General features: G+C 35.9%; 1 long non-coding RNA gene across 1 annotated transcript; it reads left to right on the plus strand.

Moving 5' to 3' along the window:
* Nucleotides 1-162: 162 nt before the first annotated feature.
* On the plus strand, nt 163-21,022 carry LOC145039207 (uncharacterized). Its single transcript, XR_013679790.1, has 3 exons — nt 163-278; nt 1,334-1,402; nt 20,511-21,022. It is a non-coding gene; the product is annotated as an uncharacterized LOC145039207 (long non-coding RNA).
* The last annotated feature ends 1,812 nt before the right edge of the window (nt 21,023-22,834 follow it).

Raw genomic sequence — 22,834 nt, forward strand, 5'->3', positions numbered from 1 at the left:
ACTAACCCTGTATAACCTATTCTAAAAATCTACAAAAACATGGCCAACATGACCTTTACTTATTCAAACTTCTAACAAAAGACTAAAATGCCCCTGAATAAAAGACATGGATTTGACATGGTTTGGATTAACACCAACATCCTCCATTGAATTATAATCGGTCATCTCCTATTCCTAGCATAGAAAATCCCATGAGTGAAATAAAGTGTAAGGATTGTGATGTGTAGGGTTTTGGGGAAGGTATATCGGCTATGCAACTCGACCAAGCCACCTCTGCGGTACGAATCTGTCTTCACTCCGTCCTTAATGGTCTTATGAGTCTGCGTCGGTGCTGTGGAGGTTGGAACAGCCTCCGACAACTCCCCATCCACCGGAAAAATGCATCTTGTGGGTTTTTGGTTTGTAGAAGCCTTGCTGTCGGTTTTAGTGGTTCTAAACCCACTCAATATCTTGCTAATGATAATTTCTAAGTCCCTTAACACTTCAGATCACATGTAAGCTGCTAGAACCAAAGAAATAACATCAAAAAATGCATGTGAACTCCCAATACCGAACATATTACGAGTTTTCCTATTTTTAAAACCTTGTTTTCAAGTTTAGTGGGTTTTAAATCTTTTTAGTTGTCTCAAATGATGTCTTTTATGTTCTTTAACACTTAAGATCATGTGTGTTTAGTTAGAATCAAGAACGTAGCCTCTTACACTTGAAAAACTTCATATACACACATTTTGGGATATATTTTCTAATAAATGAGTTTGATCCTTTTCTAATCTTGTTTAAGGTTACTATAACTATTATTTGGATCCCTTAACTCATTTGGTTTTATCTTTATGCTTAGAACTAAGAAAACAACATCTTTATACTCGATTTTTGTCCCGAAAAACTCACAAACCGAAGAGCTATAGTTTTTGAATGTTTTTGGTACATGATATCTTATTTTGAATTAAGTTTTGTGGTTAAAACACAACCCACATCATGTGTCATAAGTTTTGTTGGATGTGAGTGCTTGAAATAAAGAATAAACTATGTTTAGAGTTATGTGTGTGTTTGGTGTGTGTGTAAACCCAAGAATATGTTTGAATCATACATACCCTAATATATGTATAATAAGATGTATAATATTTATGTGGTTTAATGCTTATTTAATCAATAAGAGAAGGTGTGTGTGTGTACAACATGATAATACACGAATGTTATGAAGTAAAAGTATAAATAAAGTACAATATATGTATTATCTAGAAATGATATAAGTAGAGTTAGTGGTATGGGTGTAGTTTTCTGGGAGAGAATTCAACCTACCCACTCTAATGTTTTGATCTTTACTTGGTGATAGTTGGTTCGTGGGTCTCATCAGTGTGAGGAGTTGAGAGTATAGCAGTGTTTCTCCGTTTCTGCGATTCAGGTGAATTTCTCACTATGTCACGTATCCTATTATATTACATTTGTATGATAGAATAGAGGTACTGTTAGAGTACGATTATGCTAGTTATATAGGATGATTCATAGTTATCTGTAACAACTATCAATTTTGGGTCAAATAAAGTCAACAAGTCAACCAAGTCACCCAAGTCAACTCGACTAGTATTAGGATTTTAGGATAAATGCTATGTTTCCTAATATTCCTAATGTACACCTTACAGGTATTAATACAAAGTACCTCTCTTTTTATCAAATATAAACCCTAACTAGGGTTAGTAACATAATAACTCGATAATTCAACTATATATTATTTGGGGATAAATAATATTTGTAACACAATGTAACAGAGTTCATAAACATAACACTACTGGCAAACATTATAACAAAGGCTACAAACACAAACTTTTGGTGAATTCGTCACCAAATACGACAAAGTCTATGCCCGGCTAAACACAAATTTTGACGAAACGAAATTTGGAAATTCAAGCTAACTTTCATGTAACATATTATTATTGTGATAATAATGCTTGTTATAATAATTTGAATTTTTTATAATTCAAATTAAATATTTTATACATCCTTTATACCATAATTATTTTATAAAACACCATCATTTAGATAAAAATACCAATAATTTATAATATGTTGATTTTTTTTATAAAAAGTCACTAGTAGATACAATGTTCCCCCATCACAAACAAGCCACCTTTATGTACTTATACTAACCTTAGAGTGGTACACCTTTAGACTAATATTTGTCCCCCCATACCACCCACCATAACCCACCCTATCCACCCCCACCCTCCTTTCCCTCTCTCTCCTTTTACTCTCGGCCGAAAGGCCTTTTCCCTTCACCATTTTCTCCATTTTGTTCTTCTTCTCCAAGAAAAGCTCTCATTCTCCCTAACAAATTCCTTCCAAGTTGGTTCTTGAACTTTTGGTAAGTACTTCCATCATGTTCTAGTGATTCTACACACATTTATACTAGTTTCAATTCATTTACACACTGTATCATGTATTACTATTCATAGGATCTTCATATCTTCAAAGTGTTCTTCAAGTGTTCTTGACTTGAAACTTTCCATCTATAACCTTTCATTCAAATGTACAACTTACAGGTATTAATACAAAGTACCTCTCTTTTTACTAATTATCAAATATAAACCCTAATTAGGGTTACTAACGTTACAACTCGATAATTCAACTATATAGTATTTGGGAATAAATAATATTTGTAACACAATGTAGTAGAGTTCATAAACCTAACACAATCGGCAAGATCATAGCAAAGGCTACAAACACAAACTTTGGTGAATTCTTCACCAAATACGACAAAGTCTATACCCGGCTAAACACAACTTTTTAACGAAACGAAATGTGGAAATTCAACCTAACTTTCATGTAACATATTATTATTTTGATAATAATGATTTTTATAATAATTTGAATTTTTATAATAATTTGAATTTTTATAATTCAAATTAAATATTTTATACATCCTTTATACCATATTTATTTTATAAAACACCACCATTTTTATAAAAATATCAAGAATTTATAAAGGGTTGACTTTTTTTTTATAAAAAGTCACTAGTAAATGCAATGTTCCCCCATCATAAACAAGCCACCTTTATGCACTTACACTACTGTGGGATTCATTATTGCCTCCTCCTGGCCCATTGCTAACACTCTTCCTGCACTACCAACATTCCTTGCTTTTGGGCAATCCCTCTTGTAGTGCCCTGTTTCACCACACCCATAGCAAGCCTGACTTACTCCTCCGCTAGGGGCCTGATTGGTTGGTTGTACTATCGTCTTACAGAAACGGGTTATATGCCCCTTACTGTTGCAGTTAGTGCATTGCATCTCACAACAAGGTCCGTAATGGTGGAAGTTACATTTGCTACACTTCGGAAGGTTCCCAGCGTATCGACTGGGAGGTGCTTGAGTAGTAGGAACAATAGCAGGAATAGTAGTAGCGTGGACTACCACAGTTTGATGTCTCTTTGAGGGCTCCTGCGAAGATTAGCCCTTTCGTTTATTCTAGAACTTCTTTTTGTTTTCACTCTCTTTGGGTTGCTCGGGAATAACTGTCATAGAGTCATGGCGATCTTCGTGATCCACTAGGGTCTAGGCCAGACGCTTGGCACTGTCAAAAGTAAATGGATTGGCAGCTAAGACATTTCCTTGAGTCGGGGGTGTTAATCCCCAAATGTACCTTTCCACTTTTTTACTCTCTGGGGTGGCCATCTCGGGACATAGAAGAGCCAGGTCACTGAACCTAGCGGTGTAAGCAGCGATATCGTAGTCCTTCATCTTTAGATTTCAGAGCTCCTGCTCTAGTTTTTGCATCTCGCCCCTCAGGTAGTATTCTGCTAGCATAAATTCCTTTAAATCATCCCAACTCATAGCATTGGCTATTAGGAGAGTCAATGACTTGACTTGGTTATTCCACCAAGTGAGGGCTCTGTATGTGAAAGTGCATGCTGGAAATTTCACTTTGCTAGACTTGGGGCACACACATATTTCGAATATTGATTCGCTCTTCTTGAATCAATGTGTTAAAGCAATGACACCTCCAGTGGCGTCGAAGGATTTGGGTTTAGTGTTCGTGAAGTCCTTGTATGAACACTCCCTTGGATGTCCATGACTATCCCTATGGTTAGATAGGTTGGCACCACTACCAGCCCCACTAGTGCTGCTTGCATTGATCTGCATCATGACGGCTGCCACGGCGGTAGTTACTGCTGCTTGGAAGACAACATGATCGTACTGAGGAGGTAGCAGTTGTGGTGGATTCGTTGGAGGGTTGTTTTTCTTCCTGTTGGACTTATTTGGAGGCATCTTTTTCTAAAAAGATTCAAGATGAAATGACGATAAGTCCTCTATAGTGGTCATGAGTCAGGTGATATTGAACAAGTTATATCTTAGTCCTAAACGCATCATAACCTAACTTTTATAGTGTTCTATCAGCGATTTACAGTAGAGGTTTACTAAAATAAGCAAATAATCGCAAAAATTTCAATCGTGAGAATTAGTAATACTTGTAACAAATATGTATAGTGCTATAGTGTCATAAAATACTCCTATAGTATTTTAACTTTATGTATGGTTCTAGTGTTTCCTTTGTATATAGTGTTGGTAAGTTTTAGACTTGTTGCAACACCACGGTCACTCCCAAACACATGTTGGTCGTATCTCGAGTAAATATAGTTGATCATGCTATATTTATCCCAAATATGATTACATAGTTATCCAGGTTTAACTATAGTGTCCAACGCATCCAAATACTTTTATGTAGTTCTTACTGTGATACTGTTTCTGGTATGTATGCATATTCGTATACTTCTTGTTAAATACGTGTATTTTAAAAGTATACTTTTAGTTATAATTGTAAATCTTGTAAGGTTTGATATACTTAGTTCACTATAAACAATGCTCTGATACCAATTTGTCACACCCCCAAACCGGAACAGCGGAATGTTTAGGGGCGGAGGACCTCATGTATAGTATCACAACAATTGCATAATAGTAATTAAACCAAACACAACCATTACATTAATAAAGCATAGTTTTTACATCTGTTCATAACATAGTTTGTATGACATCAAAAGTGTATAGCAAAAGTATAAAAGATGTGACTCTAAAAAAAAGCTTCGTCTTCTTAAAATCATGTGGGTGTACCTATCTATTGTTTCCCTAAGAATACAAATGAATTTGAAAGTGTATCAATATTTAAGTTGGTGAGTTCATAAGTATATTTTTTAGATGGAAATCTTGTCCCTCTTCTTTGAAAATGTTATAGTGTACTTCCAAAAAATCCAATATTTTCTTTAGTAAATGAAATGTAGTCTTAGACCCTAAGACCAAAGTGTATGTTTGTTACTGTACTCTGAAATAGTAATTCGTAGTCTTATTAATAAATAAAACTATATCAAGAATGTTCTTGAAATTGTATATCTTACTAGTATACTCTATAATAGAAAAGTAGTATATTGTAGTAGTGTTTGTATGAAAACCTTCTTGTATGAATGTCTGGAATCCACCAGCTGTAGTGTAAAATAGTGTAGTATAGTTTTATTATTTAAAATAAAACCTTTGTGGTAGTGTAGATCCCATAAACAAATGTTTTAGTTGATATTATTGTAAGTTTCATATAACCATGCTAAAATGACTAGTAGCATCTATGACGTTCTTCAGGCGAGAATGTAATGACATTTGTCACCCCAGGCCTGCCAGCCTAGCTGTTGCAAGCAAATCAGGTGCGGGATTTTCAGTCCGATATAGATCTATATACAAATTCACGCTTTCCCTCCAGGAGACTCCGGTTATAATTTATAGGACTTGAACATGTACCCTAGTGGATAGAATGATGTGGTGTCTCACAATCCTATATTAACTAGTTTATGTGTAGTGTAGCGATGTTCTCTTGTACCTGAAATTGTATGTATTACCTTATAGTAGTGTACTTTGTAATGTAAAATAACTATACTTAAATAATTATTTTAGTATCGAATCCTTGAATTAGTGAAATAGAGTAGTGTTCTATAAACTATACCTATTATAGTTTATATACTTGTTCTGTATAGTATTCTTGAACTTGTAAAATAGTGTAGTGTTTCCCCCAAACTATACCTATTATAGTTTGAATGTATGTTTTTGGTTTGTTTATTGAACTTAGCAAAGCAGCATAATGGTTCGCAGACTATACCAACTATAGTTTAAATATATGTCTTGTAATGAACTGAAGCACTTGCAATTTAACAGTGTATAAAAGGAGCGGTAGTAAGAGATTCTGTGATAAATACCCTTTTTGCTCGACATACTAATATATATATATATATATATATATATATATATATATATATATATATATATGTTTTGATAATTTTTGCGATAAATCGGTTTGAATATTAACAAAAGAGTCCTTGTGTTTAACTTGTATCCCCCCCCCCCCCCTAAAAAAGTGAAAAATAGTGAAAACGTAGGGGTATGAACTCACCTCTAGTGCGTGTTCGTATTTGGATAGCGAAATTTTAGTAATGATCCTCAGGCTAGCGTACGTGGAAATAACGGTATCCTAATAATATTTAACACGTAATTATATTTAAATTAGAGAAATAAATAATTAAAGTGTTCAACAACACTTATTTTATGTAAGGATTACTCACAAAAATTACTGATAATTATTTTGGAGTGTTGATAGGTTTTTCGGTTTAGCCTTCACCGAAATCCCTTGATTTCGGTATTAACCGAAATCAATCTTCGGTCCAGGAAAGGTTCTCGTTCAGGAAGGATTTTGGCCTAGTGGTTTTCGGTCAGCTTGAAGATGTGAAGATTGTTCTTGGTGTTCTTGGTGAAAATTATGAATATATGAAGGTTTTCTCTTTAAGATATGAAGGTTCTTGGATGATATTTGAGAGTAAAATGAGTATGTTTTAGGTTGGAAAAGTGAGAAAATGACTATGTTATCGAGCGAAAACATATATATCGAGAGGGTTCTCTGACGGAAAGGGGTTTTCGGCTGAAATCTATTTTCGGGGGGGGGGGGGGGGGGGGGGGGGGTTGCAGTTTATATAATTTAAATCATATATTAACCCTTACAAACTTAATGAAATAAATAAAACTTGAAATTTTATTTAAAGGGTTTGACTTTTATTAACTTGAAAATAACGGGTTGTAACACTGTCAGCCGAAAGGCCTTTTCCCTTCACCATTTTCTCCATTTTGTTCTTCTTCTCCAAGAAAATCTCTCATTCTCCCTAGCAAATTTCTTCAAAGTTGGTTCTTGAACTTTTGGTAAGTACTTCCTTCATATTCTAGTGATTCTACACACATTCACATTAGTTAGAATCCATTTACGCACATTATCATGTGTTACTATTCATAGGATCGTTAAATATTCAAAGTGTTCTTGACTTGAAACTTTCCATCTTCAACCTTTCATTCATCAATAAAACGCACATAAGGTGAGTTCATACCCTTTCATTTTCGAGGTTTCTAAGTTTTTGGGGGAGAATACAAGTAAATGTGTATAAATATACAAGTTGTTATGCATGGTTACTTACATGTTTTGTAAAAGTGTTAAATACATGAAATAATATTATTACTAACCTTTATGAACATTTAGAGGTAAAAGTATTTTTAAAATACAAAACTATGAAAAACAAGTATAAACATGCTATATGTTTTTATGAAAAAGTTATAAACACAAAACTATAAAAACTAGGGTTTTTATGATCATAATATGATTATTCTAGCAAAAATTGCTATAACCAAGCTATTACACCACTTTTGTGTGATATAAACCAAAATATATTATTTTGAACACTTGTCTTGAAACTAGTCAAAAATACAAAAGATTTAGTTTTACAAAAAAAATACTTCAAAATGTATCATTTTATGCAAAAATGGGTTTTCTAAAAAAACGGTCATAACTAGGTTATGGCACAATTTTTGTGGGTTTTGACCAAAAATATGTTGTTTAAAACATATAAAGTTAACTTAACATAAAAATCACAAAAAGGTAAAAGTAAGTTTTACATAACTATATTTTAATATCTTCCATTTGTGACGTTAAAAGTCAAAAACTAGAAAAATAGTCATTTTCATACTAAGGACTCACATATTTTGTGTTAGGTGTAAAATACTTGTTATTTATGAATATCTAAGCATGCTAGCCTTTATATATGTATATATAGGTACAAAAATCAAATATTATAATAAACTATATAAGTATAGTTTATGGATCATTAACACTATTGTAACATGTTGAGCAAAGTGGATAATTATATAAAGTTATATATATATAATTATTTTATACTATTTATTATCATGGAAAAGTGATAATTACACATCCGAAGGTTTTCATTACAAAAAAAAAAACGTAAACTCGTTGAATTAATTTTTATGAGTAAAAGTCTTCATCCTACCTATCAGTGTACCTATAAAAATCTTGTATTATAACAAGAATCTCCCGTAAGAGAGCATGATACTTGTGTATAGATCTATACGAGACTGACAATCCTACACCTAATCTGCTTGCAAAAACTAGGCCTATAGGTTTGGGGTGACAAATGTCTAACATTCCGACGCCTGAAGAACATCATAACAGGCCATCTATGTCTTTAGCACGGTTATAATAACTCACATGGGGAAACAACGATACATTTAGTTTACAGGGAAACATAAATAAAATTAAAACTTCATATTACTATTTTAAGTATGGAAATACTTGTACATTTCGGTCTTAAGGTTTCTAAGACTACAATTCATTTTAAGGAAAATATTGGATTTTCTGGAAACGAACACTATCATTTTACAAGGAAAGGTTTACAATTCTTCATACAAACTCTTATGAACTCACCAACTTAATTAATGACACTTTTCAAAATTACTTCTATTCTCACAAATCACTAAATCAGATAACTACAAACTATTGAGGATGGGACGCTAAGGCGTTGAACAAATCTTTTTATCATCATATTGTAATTGATTTTGAAACATCCAACTCTTACAACAATGAAAAAATTTCAATTATATTTATGATGGTTGTGTTTGCTAGATCACTATTATTCATTATGTTATGATACAATGCATGATAGTCATCCACCCCCGGACGTTTCCGTCATCCTGGTTTAGGAGTATGACATTATGCATTAGTAGTATATGATACTTGGTGTCACTTGTCACACCCCAAAACCATTGAACGGCGGAAACGTTCTGGGGCGGAGGATGTCATGCACAGTATCAAAACAATGAAAAGTAGTAAACAAGCAACAACATCATCCATTGCATTAATAATATAATTATTATACAAGTGTGTTCTATTAAATTATAATATACACTAAAGCATAAATCAAAATGAAAGATGAGTCTTGAACGAGCTCCATCTTCTCTAAACCTTGCATCAGTACCTGTCTATTGATGACCTGAGGATACAAGTAATTTTGAAAGTGGGTATCAACTTTGAAGCTTGTGAGATCATAAGTATTTTAGTGTCTTAATTTATATGTAAGAAATTGTTTGTATATGAACTGTAAGTATGAAAATGTTTTGAATGATCCTAGGAAACCTTATGTTTCCTACTAATCGTATCCTTCTACCAAGGCATCTAGTGTCTATGTGTGTGTCTCTTGTAAGAGTGTGTATTTTCCCAAATCCGACTATCATTAACCAAAAATATAGTTTCTACATTACCATGCATCGTGTGAATGTGCACGATGTGAATATAATGGGAAAATGAAATACTACTATGGTGTAGTGTCGAACTACAACCGTACTAATTACCTTAAGTCTAGGGTAATCTCGTAAGTACTGCAGTATTTGTAATAAGTAACTGCCTCTATACTCCTATTGCCTTATTTGAGGGATAAGGCATAATGTGATGGCTAGATCCCAGGCTAAACGCTCCCCTGTCAAAGGGATTTTGAGACCATTACACACCCATGCATGTATGCATGCCGTGAACATCCACATTACTATGATCATGTATACCCGATATAACTATCACAATGTGTTGCGATTCATCGGTATTGTTAGATCCTGAACTTGTTCTATGCTATAGCACCTAGTGATTTTTGTCCTATCAAAGTATATGTAACCGCACTCATGTAAACGTATACATGTAAACGTACTCATGTAAGCGTAATCATGTAAAAACATATCTATGTAATAGTATTGTAATGTACTGTAATGTTCTGTGTGTGCTAGCTGTAACGTGTGTTCTCTCTCTATCTAGCATGTATAGTAATGTACTGTGTGTACTAACTATAATGTATGTTCTCTCTATCTAGCAAGTATTGACTCATGAATGAATTGACTCATTGTATGATATCGCGTTCTAGTAATAGTCCTAGTATCTTCCTAAACTACCCCTATGGTAGCTTACTAGTAATATAACTGCTACATATGAACATGGGAGTATACCCTTGCTACCCAAGGGTATTGAATGAACTAGAAGAACCTTTATGACTATATATGTACACATGATATATAACTAATATTTAAACGACCTTCGGACGGGTACCCGATATCCCACCAGACCACATCTCAAGCGCGAAAAGGAAATAGGGTGGATAGCCTTCCTAAGTCTTTTAAACATTCCATATATAAATATACATATATAGGAATGCAATTTATAATATAAAAGCATAAAGTAAGTTTTGTAAAACCTTTGAACATAATTATTATCTAAGAAAAGATTGACTTGATGTCAATCTAGAAAACGGTTTGAAGGCATGGATTTGATAAAACAGTTTAATATAAAGAAACATTTGTTTGAAACACAATTGTAAATGAGTTTGAAATGAAACATACAGAGTAAAATGTACAGTGTAATAAGGAGTTTTAAAGACATAAAGTGTTTATGAAAAATATTTGAAGTAAACTATTTGGTAAAACGGCTAATGAGTAGCCAATCATTTGAATGTTGCTTACTAATCATACGTGATTGATATAGTAACTAGCATGATTCTACTTGTATCCCCCCATAAAACATTTAAAAACAATTAAAACGTTGATTAAGGGGTATGAACTCACCTGTTGTGGGTGATACGGATGAACTGAAGAGGTAGGACTGCTAGGTGTCAAGTGAAGACTTTAGACACACACAATGGTCCTAATTACATATGAAGACATATGTATATAAACAATTAGTGATTATAACACTAACTAAACATGTATAAACATCCTAATGCGAGGAAAACACTTTTGGTCAAGTGCTAGGAGGCTAATGGATTGCAAAAAAGGAGTGTAAGACCTCATATGGAAGTTTATGGTTAAATGACCATGTGTGTTGGAGTTTACGGCCCAAAGGGAGTAAAATCCTGGCCGTAAACTCTGTATAGGGTCATTAAATGAAGCTAAAAGCTATTACAACTTAAGTGGTGATGTGCTTCAAGGCTTACTAGGGTCTTAGGGCTTCCTTTTAACTCCTTTGAGGAGTTCACGGCCCTGGGACCATATCCCTTGGAGATTACGGCCATAATCTCCCTTGGGAGGGTGTTTGTGGTGTTTTCAAGTCCCTAATTTAACTAGGAACTAAACTATGCTAGTCTCTTGGCTCAATGAAGACATTTAGGGCATTTTGGCAACCTAAAATGGAGTTCACGGCCCAAGAACTTCGTTGGCCGTGAACTCATTTTCAACCTATGATTTTTAATGATTTTGTGGTCTAAACATGTCCTGGTAGTTCCTAGGTTGAGTTCCAAGGCTTAGAGGGACATTAGGCACTCTTTTGGCCCTTAAAAAGGAGTTTACTCCCCAAGGTGTTCTTGGGCGGTAAACTCACAAATCTTAGTGTTTTGACATGATTTTGATGTTATTAAACACAATCTAAGCTATATAATATAACTATATAGAAGTACTCACAATTTGGGATAAAAACCCGAAGATCCGTGAGAGAGAGTTTGGCTTTTCTCTAGTTGGAAATGCAACTAATGAATGAATATGGTTCAGATTTCTATATATAGTCCTGAGATTTTTGGCAGAAAATATTTTATTCCCGGAATGAACTCTATTATCATAGAGTAGGGGTGTAAGTGAGCCGAGCTATTCGTGAGCTACTCGGGATCGACTCGTTAAAAGCTCGACTCGAGATCGAATTAAACGAGCCCGAGCCGAGCTCGAGCCTAAATATGAGGCTCGTTTATTAAATGAGCTCGAGCCGAGCTTCAATTAATGGGCTCGCGAGCCTAAACGAGCTTAAACGAGCCTCTCTCTCTCTCTCTCTCTCTCTATATATATATATATATATATATATATATATATATATACACACAAGCACACATACATACACACACACACACACATATATATATATATATATATATATATATATATATATATATATACATACACACACACATAGGCTCGTTTAGGCTCGATTAGGCTCGCGAGCCCACTAAATTATTCATGAGCCGAGCTCGAGCTTCATTTTAAGGCTCGAATCGAGCTCGAGCTTCCTCAAATTAAACGAACCGAGCTCGAGCTTTGTCAGGCTCGGGCTCGACTCGGCTCGTTTACACCCATATCATAAAGTATTGGAATAACAGTGTTGCACAAAACCCTAGTGCATCCACTCTCCTGATATCTCCTTAAGTGCTAAACTTGAAATACTCAAACTTATACCCAAAGTCTGGAATTTCACTGTAACTGTTCTAACTTCTATTGGCTTGATATGGTTTGTTCATAATGGAAATTTTGGGTTGTCACATCATCCCCCTGTTAAAGGGAATTTTGTCCCGAAATTATAATTTAGATAAGGAAGTAGTTATGAATGATCGAGTCGTGAGGTGGAAACTTCCTAATCGATTGGTTCTAGCGCAAATATGTGAAATTGGTTCCTCGGTTGGTATCCCAACGAACCTTCGCTAATGGGCGACGACGTTGCTTCGTCCGCTTGACCTCTCGGTCGAGGGTCACTACGGTTCTAATACAAAGGCGAGGATCTCGTTAATCTCGATCTCGTCTAGTGGAATAACGAGAGTCCTAACGGAAAGGTATGGTTTCACAATCAAGACGCGAAGAGTAGAATGTACGTTACTGAGTTCGCGGAGTAGATCTAGTCTGCGAGATACAGGACCGATTCTGGTAAGAATCTCGGAGGTCCTATCTATCTTGGATTTAGCTTTCCACGCTTTACGAAGCGTATTAAGCCGTTCCCAGAGTGAGACTTTCTAAAGAACTTGGTCTCTCACTTGGAATTTCCAAGGTTTCTTTTTCTTGCTCAACCTCCCAGTCAAGGGCCACCCCTTGCTGGGTCAAGGTCGTAAGGGTTTTTGTAATTTGAGAGGAGTTCTGAATGGCCTATGATAGTAGGTCAGTAAGACCTAGAATTTGGCGAATGACTGTCGGTGTCTCTGGTTTCGACAAATTCTCAACGGTTTTGACAAATTGTAAGAGTACTCAAAATTTCCCACATCACTAACAGTGTGTCATAGAAATTTGACTCTTCAATTTCAAAACTCATGCCTAGGGAACTTCGCGAAAAGTACCTCTGAAGGTAATGTTCCCATGGTTTTCTTCTTACTACGAGGGTAGATAAGTAAGTCGTTACATGGAGTAATGACGAACTGATCCAATTAAGAAAGACGTACCCTACTCATTTAGCTCATGAATACTATGGGCATATTGGTCCTATCCGAGGGGTATCACTACGGACTCGAAGTGTCCACATCGAGTTCGGAAGGTAGTCTTCCGGACATCCTTCCCTAACACTCGAACTGGTGATATTCGGATATCAGATCCATTTCTGAAAGTAATTCTTTCCTTGCATTTGCTCAACCAAATCATTTATGCGAGGCAGAGATAACGATTTCTAATGGAAAATCTTGATGGAGTCCTCGATAGCCGAGGTACATACAATGAAATCCGTCGATCTTTAGAAAAATATGACCGGGGTTCTCCAGGGTGAGAAGCCTAGTCTTATAATTCTATTTCTGTGTAGTTCGCTAAGTTATCCGGGCTGTTCTCGTATCTCCGTAGGTGTTTAGACTGTAGGGAAATCTGTTTACAGAATTCGTACTGGGTTCTAAGTTTGTTCACATGATGTTGTGATTACTCGTAGTCTTGGGCAGTTCTCCGTCCTGAAGTGCATATTAGAATTCATACATGGTTTCATAATCACAATCTCGTGTATACGAGTCGTATATAATTCAGATTGAAAAGGTAGTCGAATAACTGATTCTTCTTTAAGCTCACATCCTATCGAGGAAAAAGAAGTTAAAGCGGAATCATCAATTCTAAACCTGTAGAACCTTGATTACATATCGCCCCTATGTATACATTCTTTAGCGATAGATTAATCGTATGGATCTTTGGATTGAACTTGACGTACTGTACAAGTGGTACTTCGGGGATTTCTTCGGAAAAAGAAAAGAACTATGAGGTACTCCATGCATGCGTACTTCGGTGTTCTGATATGACGGCTTCGCTAAAACGACGTTTACTAACAAAGAGATCTACGTATGAAGCTGTTTTCATGAGGATCAAATTGAATCGAGTCGTATGATAATGTCGGAATCATACAGAAACTTGAAGACATTAGATTTGAATATAAGGCGCTTACAGAAAAAACACAACCGTGCAACCATGAACAGAGTTATAGTACTTTAGACTTACTACAAGAATATTGCTGCTAATAAGGTATACTACAAAAGACAAGTATACGCAGCACGAGCATCCCTATACAGACATGATCTCGCAAAATGTAAGACTCTAAGTGCACTAGTTTCGGATAGTTTATAAGTCTGTTACAACGAAACGCCTAAATTACATTAACGTGGGTTCTGGAGCAGGTTCTCCTGCAGCTGTGATCCTGAGAATCTTCCCATCTGCGCCAGAGTTCTTTGTTATAGGGCACTCCTTCTGGAAGTGCCCTATCTCACTGCATTGGTGGCATGACTGGCTAGTACTGGCATTGTTGGCGGGAGTGCGGTGTTTAGCCAGTGTTATGTGGACACGAGTGCCTTCCTCATTACTCCACCTTGAAGATTTCTTTTTAAAGCGTTCTGCAGGAGTTGCCACTTGTGGCTGTGGCATGGCAAGTCTTTGGGCTCTCTTGCGCTCCTTTAGGGCTTTACGATATCGTCTCTTCCTTTCGGTCTTACGGCTTTGCAAGTCCATGATTGTTGCCATTTGTTGGTTTCCCGGTTTGGCATTACCATCGGAACTCTCGACTCCTTTGTCAGTCTTGCTTGTGTTGCCTGAGTTGATGTGCATAAGGAAAGTTATCACAGCAGCTGCTACTGCAGCTTGTAACGTAGCGGCGTCGATATGGAGGATAGGGGTTTCGTTGTTCGACTGATTGTTTCCGGATGACGACATGATTCTGTATCACGAAAGATAAGGGTTTTGTGAGCGATTCTGGTTGACCCTAGATGTACTTCGATTTTCTAAGTAAAGAGCAAGACTATGTTCTCGAAAGTTTGACCTACATCCCTAGGATGCAGTCTTAGTACGGATTGGAAGTGTGTTGGCGGAGGTTTGACCTACATCCCTATGATGCAGTCCTAGTACTGAGTGGAAGTAAGTTCGTAGAATGGTCTCAAGACGCTTGTCGTTCAAGTCGAGGTATCGTTGGTTGGTGAATAACATGATCCAACCATTAAAAGAGACTTGGAGATGTCTCTGGAGCTAAATTACTATAGTCCAATGACTTGACTAAATCATGAATTCAAATAGACTCCAATGAAAGTATGATAAAAGTACTTGAATGAAGAATGACACAGAAGTTAGCCGACTGTTAAAATCTTTGATGTTCATGACGTAAAAGTTCGGGAAAATAACCTTGTAAAAGGTCTTACATCATATCCAGAGAAGATAGTCCTTGACAGTATAAAGACCAAACCAAAAGTACTTACAGTACACGATAATTTCATAGAAAATGCCATTTCGGGCATAGACAAAAAACAATTCCTTTTAACAAGGAAAAATAAAGTAAAACATCTATTGCTGGTGACGGTAATCCCTCTGGTGAACTCTTAGTTCAGCCAGTTGACGTTCCATATCAAGCAGGTATCTTTCGTATACCCTCTGACGTACTCGGAGCTCAATGACTCCGGCTCGGGTTTCAGCTAGTGCTTGCAGCAGGGTTTCGTGGTTTCTCTCAGATCTCTCACGAGCATGTTCAAGGCTATTGGTGCGAAGGATATGCATCCCTCCATTGGTGTCAACTTCCACGATCCGACGTAGAGCTGTCCTGCCTTGAATTTCGTTTTGGGTAACTCTACGGATCAGGATTGGTAGAACTCTATCTGTTGTGCTCCCTTAATTTACGTTGTAGAAGCTTCGGTCTCCATTAAATGGCATAGGTTGATCTTGATCTTCGCTCCATGTTTCCAAACATTCGACCCATGGAGGCGTCGGGCCATGAAAAGTCGGACGAGGGTTAGGAATTGGAACGGGAGCTGTCTGGGGTAGGTTCTCAACCTCGGGTTCGGAGTTAGCACCATCCGAAAGGTCTTCATCATGGTGATCATTCAAAGGAATCGGATAATCATTCTTTGGTTCTTCTCCAAACCATCCAGCAATGACTTCGTTCGGAAGGTACTGGTTGTCGTGGGGATCGAGTCCAGCCATGTTATCTACGCGAGAATTTGGGGTAAGAAAATAATTATTAGACGAAACTATCTAGATAATTATTTATAGAATCTTCATTAGTTACATCGCTATTTGTGAAGTGCATACCAGTTATATGTAATCGAAACAGGATAGACCTTCGAATAAGTGATATTAACTCCAAATTCACACAAAATAGGGGTAAAGTAAAAAATTTCACAGATTCTAAGTCTATACCATCCTAATTACATATAGCCTTGGTGTATCCACTTAGCAACTATCAACTTAGTTATGAAAATCCCGTTTTAGTTCTCAAGTATAAAGTACTTATAGTAACACCAAATACTCCTATAGTATTTTAAGTTTAATGTTCTGTTCTATTGTTCTCATTATGGTAGGGTTGGTAAGATTTTAGACTTGTTGCAACCACACAACTACACTTAGGCACATGCTAGTCAACCCTCGAATAATATAGGTAATCAGGCTATATCTTCCCAGTTTTGACCATATGTCTCTAAGTCCACCTGTGTTGCCCAACAATCGTAATTATTTTGTACTGTCCTAGTGACACTGATTTTAGCATGAATGCAGGCACATATACTTAATTAAATATTTTATTATTTAAAGTATAAACTCTTGGACAGAGTATTTTTAATCCCTTATGTATTTATAGTTAGTATACCTTTTATGGGTTGATATACTTAATTCACTATAAACAATGCTCTGATACCAATCTGTCACACCCTAAAACCATTGAACGGCGGAAACGTTCTGGGGCGGAGGACGACATATATAAAGTATCACAACAATGAAAAGTAGTAAACAAGCAACAACATCATCCATTGCATTAATAATATAATTATTATACAAGTGTGTTCCGTTAAATTATAATAAGCACTAAAGCATAAATCAAAATGAAAGATGAGTCTTGAACTAGCTCCATCTTCTCTAAACCTTGCATCAGTACCTGTCTATTGATGACCTAAGGATACAAGTAATTTTGAAAGCGAGTATCAGCTTTGAAACTGGTGAGATCATAAGTATTTTAGTGTATTAATTTATATGTAAGAAATTGTTTGTATATGAACTGTAAGCATGAAAATGTTTTGAATGATCCTAGGAAACCCTATGTTTCCTACTAATCGTATCCTTCTACCAAGGCATCTAGTGTACGTGTGTGTCTCTTGTAAGAGTGCGTATTTTCCCAAATCCGACTATCATTAACCAAAAATATAGTTTCTACATTACCATGCATCGTGTGAATGTTCATGAAGTGAATATAATGGGAAAATGAAATACTACTATGCTGTAGTGTCGAACTACAACCGTACTAATTACCTTAAGTCTAGGGTAATCTCATAAGTACTGTAGTATTTGTAATAAGTGACTGCCTCTATACTCCTATTGCCTTATTTGAGGGATAAGGCATAATGTGATGGCTAGATCCCAGGCTAAACGCTCCCCTGTCAAAGGGATTTTGAGACCATTACACGCCCATGCATGTATGCATGCCTTGAACATCCACATTACTATGATCATGTATACCCGATATAACTATCACAATGCATTGCGATTCATCCGTATAGTTAGATCCTGAACTTGTTCTATGCTATAACACCTAGTGATGTCTGTCCTATCAAAGTATATGTAACCGCACTCATGTAAACGTATATATGTAAACGTACTCATGTAAGCGTAATCATGTAAAAACATATCTATGTAATAGTATTGTGATGTACTGTAATGTTCTGCGTGTGCTAGCTGTAACGTGTGTTTTCTCTCTATCTAGCATGTATAGTAATGTACTGTGTGTACTAGCTGTAATGTACGTTCTCTCTATCTAGCAAGTATTGACTCATGAATGAACTGACTCATTGTATGATATCGCGTTCTAGTAATAGTCCTAGTATCTTCCTAAACTACCCCTATGGTAGCTTACTAGTAATATAACTGGTACGTATGAACATGGGCGTATACCCTTGCTACCCAAGGGTATTGAATTAACTGGAAGAACCTTTATCACTATATATGTACACATGATATATAACTAATATATAAACGACCTTCGGACGGGTACCCGATATCCCACCAGACCACATCTCAAGCGCGAAAAGGAAATAGGGTGGATAGCCTTCCTAAGTCTTTTAAACATTCCTTATATAAATATACATATATAGGAATGCAATTTATAATATAAAAGCATAAAGTAAGTTTTGTAAAACCTTTGAACATAATTATTATCTAAGAAAAGATTGACTTGATGTCAATCTAGAAAACGGTTTGAAGGCATGGATTTGATAAAACAGTTTAATATAAAGAAACATTTGTTTGAAACACAATTGTAAATGAGTTTGAAATGAAACATACAGAGTAAAATGTACAGTGTAATAAGGAGTTTTAAAGACATAAAGTGTTTATGAAAAATATTTGAAGTAAACTATTTGGTAAAACGGCTAATGAGTAGCCAATCATTTGAATGTTGCTTACTAATCATACGTGATTGATATAGTAACTAGCATGATTCTACTTGTATCCCCCCATAAAACATTTAAAAACAATTAAAACGTTGATTAAGGGGTATGAACTCACCTGTTGTGGGTGATACGGATGAACTGAAGAGGTAGGACTGCTAGGTGTCAAGTGAAGACTTTAGACACACACAATGGTCCTAATTACATATAAATACATATGTATATAAACAATTAGTGATTATAACACTAAATAAACATGTATAAACATCCTAATGCGAGGAAAACACTTTTGGTCAAGTGCTAGGAGGCTAATGGATTGCAACAAAGGAGTGTAAGACCTCATATGGAAGTTTATGGTTAAATGACCATGTGTGTTGGAGTTTACGGCCCAAAGGGAGTAAAATCCTGGCCGTAAACTCTGTATAGGGTCATTAAATGAAGCTAAAAGCTATTACAACTTAAGTGGTGATGTGCTTCAAGGCTTACTAGGGTCTTAGGGCTTCCTTTTAACTCCTTTGAGGAATTGACGACCCTGGGACCATATCCCTTGGAGATTACGGTCGTAATCTCCCTTGGGAGGGTGTTTGTGGTGTTTTCAAGTCCCTAATTTAACAAGGAACTAAACTATGCTAGTCTCTTGGCTCAATGAAGACATTTAGGGCATTTTGGCAACCTAAAATGGAGTTCACAGCCCAAGAACTTCCTTGGCCGTGAACTCATTTTCAACCTATGATTTTTAATGATTTTGTGGTCTAAACATGTCCTGGTAGTTCCTAGGTTGAGTTCCAAGGCTTAGAGGGACATTGGGCACTCTTTTGGCCCTTAAAAAGGAGTTTACTCCCCAAGGTGTTCTTGGGCGGTAAACTCACAGATCTTAGTGCTTTGACATGATTTTGATGTTATTAAACACAATCTAAGCTATATAATATAACTAGATATAAGTACTCACAATTTGGGATAAAAACCCGAAGATCCGTGAGAGAGAATTCGGCTTTTCTCTAGTTGGAAATGCAACTAATGAATGAATATGGTTCAAATTTCTATATATAGTCCTGAGATTCTTGGCAGAAAATATTTTATTCCCGGAATGAACACTAATATCATAAAGTATTGGAATAACAGTGTTCCACAAAACCCTAGTGCATCCACTCTCCTGATATCTCCTTAAGTGCTAAACCTGAAATACTCAAACTTATACCCAAAGTCTGGAATTTCACTGTAACTGTTCTAACTTCTATTGGCTTGATATGGTTTGTTCATAATGGAAATTTCGGGTTGTCACATCACTGTATGCTAGACCGGTGGGGTCTTGCACGTTGATTGTATGATACTGTTACGTGTCATGTTTGGCTTGGGAAATATGAGTATTTGGGATTGTTAATTGCCTTAGCTTGTAGAAAAAGTTAATGATATGTGAATTTTATGCACCTATTTTTCACGTCTATTTTTATCTTTTCTTTGCATTTTACTTCATAATTCTTGCATTTAGATAATAATTTGGGCACTTGCATGTTTTATTCAGAATGTCTGGTATTTCAGTATTTTTGATTAATTTTGTAGGCATTATGGAGCTTGGAGCATTGGAACTATGGAGGTGAGCTTGAAGCCTGGATAGAAGAAGGAATTGGTCATGTCATGGAAAAAAACATGAAGACATAACCTGAGTCGTTGCATATCATCATAGCAAAGGACTACATTTCAAACACGGGTCGTGTTACACTGACACATGTCGTGCTTGTCCTTTTTATCACATGTTTAAGCAACGTGACTTGTGGTGAAGCTAGACCAAAGACGGAGCCAAATTTGAAGACTTATTGGAGTTTTAGAAAAAAGGCACGGCCATGCTAAAAACACATGGTCAAAAAACATGGCCATGCTAAAAACACATGGGAAAAAAGGCATGGCCTTGCTAAAAACGCATGCCCTTGAGTTAGGCACGTGAGCAATTAGTAAAAAACGGAAGTCGCCATTTTTTCAGGAGGAACAGTTTCTTGATCAAGCTTCGGCGATCATGAGCGATTTTGGGAGATTTCTTGGAGCTTTTGAGAAGACCAAATCATTGCAAACATTTTTTATTTCCATTTGTGTAACACTTGTGTTTCCTGCTAGATTAGGTCATAGTCTGTAATCGCTTGGGTCAACTATTGTAACCTTTATATGAATGAATAAGAAAGGATTATTCATATATTTATGTGCTTACGTGTTACATAGGATATTAGGTGTATTTAATAATAAATTAAATTAAATTAAAATGTGTATCGAAGATACAAGATTTATTAGGACAAATAACCTTAACCTAGTTGTAGTATACGTCATAAGAATTCTAGAGATATAAGCAACATTAGAATCTGGCTTCATACAAAGAACTTATGATTATTCAAAGTTTTACGATTAAATCGGCACGACTCTGCATTTCGTAAAAAAGATTTTTGATAAATTACTTTTATCCTTAGTGAGCTAAACGGAAGTTGTAGTAGTCGTTAAACCGAGAATGTGCATATAGAAAGTGTCTAAATCTGACTTTGTGAGAGGAAGTTATGATTTTTCTAATATTTGGCATAACAGTATTTTGCTCAAAAATCGGATTTTAGATTTGTTGACTTTTAGCCAAAATACTCTAAAAAATATTTGAAGATCTCGTTAATAGGAGTCCAAAGATAAAATGTCTGTAAAAACGCACACCAGATGAGAGAGTTATGCTTTTTATACGGGATTTAACAATCTAAGCATATGTGAAAAATAAAAAGTTAAATTAGTCGACAGAGTCTAAACAAAAGCTGTAGATCTCGTCGAGAGATTTTCGGGAATATAAAGAACATCAGAAACGGAGTTTGTATGAAGAAGATACACAATTTTGAAAATCTGAAAATCGACACTTGTATGCGCGACACTCAGATGGTTCTCGAAGCTGCCACGCCAACCCACCCAGATCCGACCACATATCAGCAGGCCTGAGGAGCCACGCAACCTTGTGTGTGGTGCACCACCAAGTTGCAGGACGTGCATCCCTAGAAACTCAGCCAATAAATAGCAGCTTACTTATTCCTCTGTTCTCACACCTTCCATTCGAATTTTGCTCTGAAATTTTTCATACTTATCCCCATTTTTCCTTCATTATAACCTATGGTGAAGCCTTAGGATGCCCTTGAGTACTCATATGAGTAGTGGCCTTCAAGTAGGACATCTCGAGTCAGTATTCTATCTACGTAGATCTTGGTTCTCGTCTATAGTACTCTGTAAGTGAGCTACACTTACTCTGCTTCCGTGTAATTTATAATCGTAGTTATAAGTCGTTACTAGGAACTTATGAGTAAGATTTATCAATGATTCCAAATTGTTATGTTGCTTGATCTACTTTAGGGAATAATGCTTAGGCTGGATTTAGTGAGGTGTTCAAAGTGGGATTTCCAAACACTAAACTTTGTATACCAAACAGACTCTATCTCCGATATGATCCTGCCTAGTTATTTCTTATTCAGATCTTTAGGTAGGCTTTGGGATTATTGATGAATCTAAACCCTTAGGATAATAGACTAAGACTTAGCGTTATGTACATCTAGGTCTTTTGGAAAAGGGTGTAAGGCGAAGCAATGCCCGATTCACCAATCACCAGACACTTTTGTCAGGTGAGTGCGTAGTTTCTATCCATATCATAATCTAAAATAAAAGTATTATTTACATTAGACATTAAATGTTGTCCTGTATTATCTGTGCTACATGCTATTGTATAATTAAGCTAATACTATTAAATTAGAAACTTTTTTGGGAATCGATTGCATGTAGTTATAAGTCTTGCCTTAGGTTAAGAATAAGATTTTTAAATGACACTTAGTTGAAATTAAGTTAGATATCAATTAGGTATCATAACTGGGGTAGGGTGTGTG

Source organism: Lactuca saligna, chromosome 4 (genome assembly GCF_052625555.1).
Source record: "Lactuca saligna cultivar CGN05327 chromosome 4, ASM5262555v1, whole genome shotgun sequence".
NCBI lineage: Eukaryota > Viridiplantae > Streptophyta > Magnoliopsida > Asterales > Asteraceae > Lactuca > Lactuca saligna.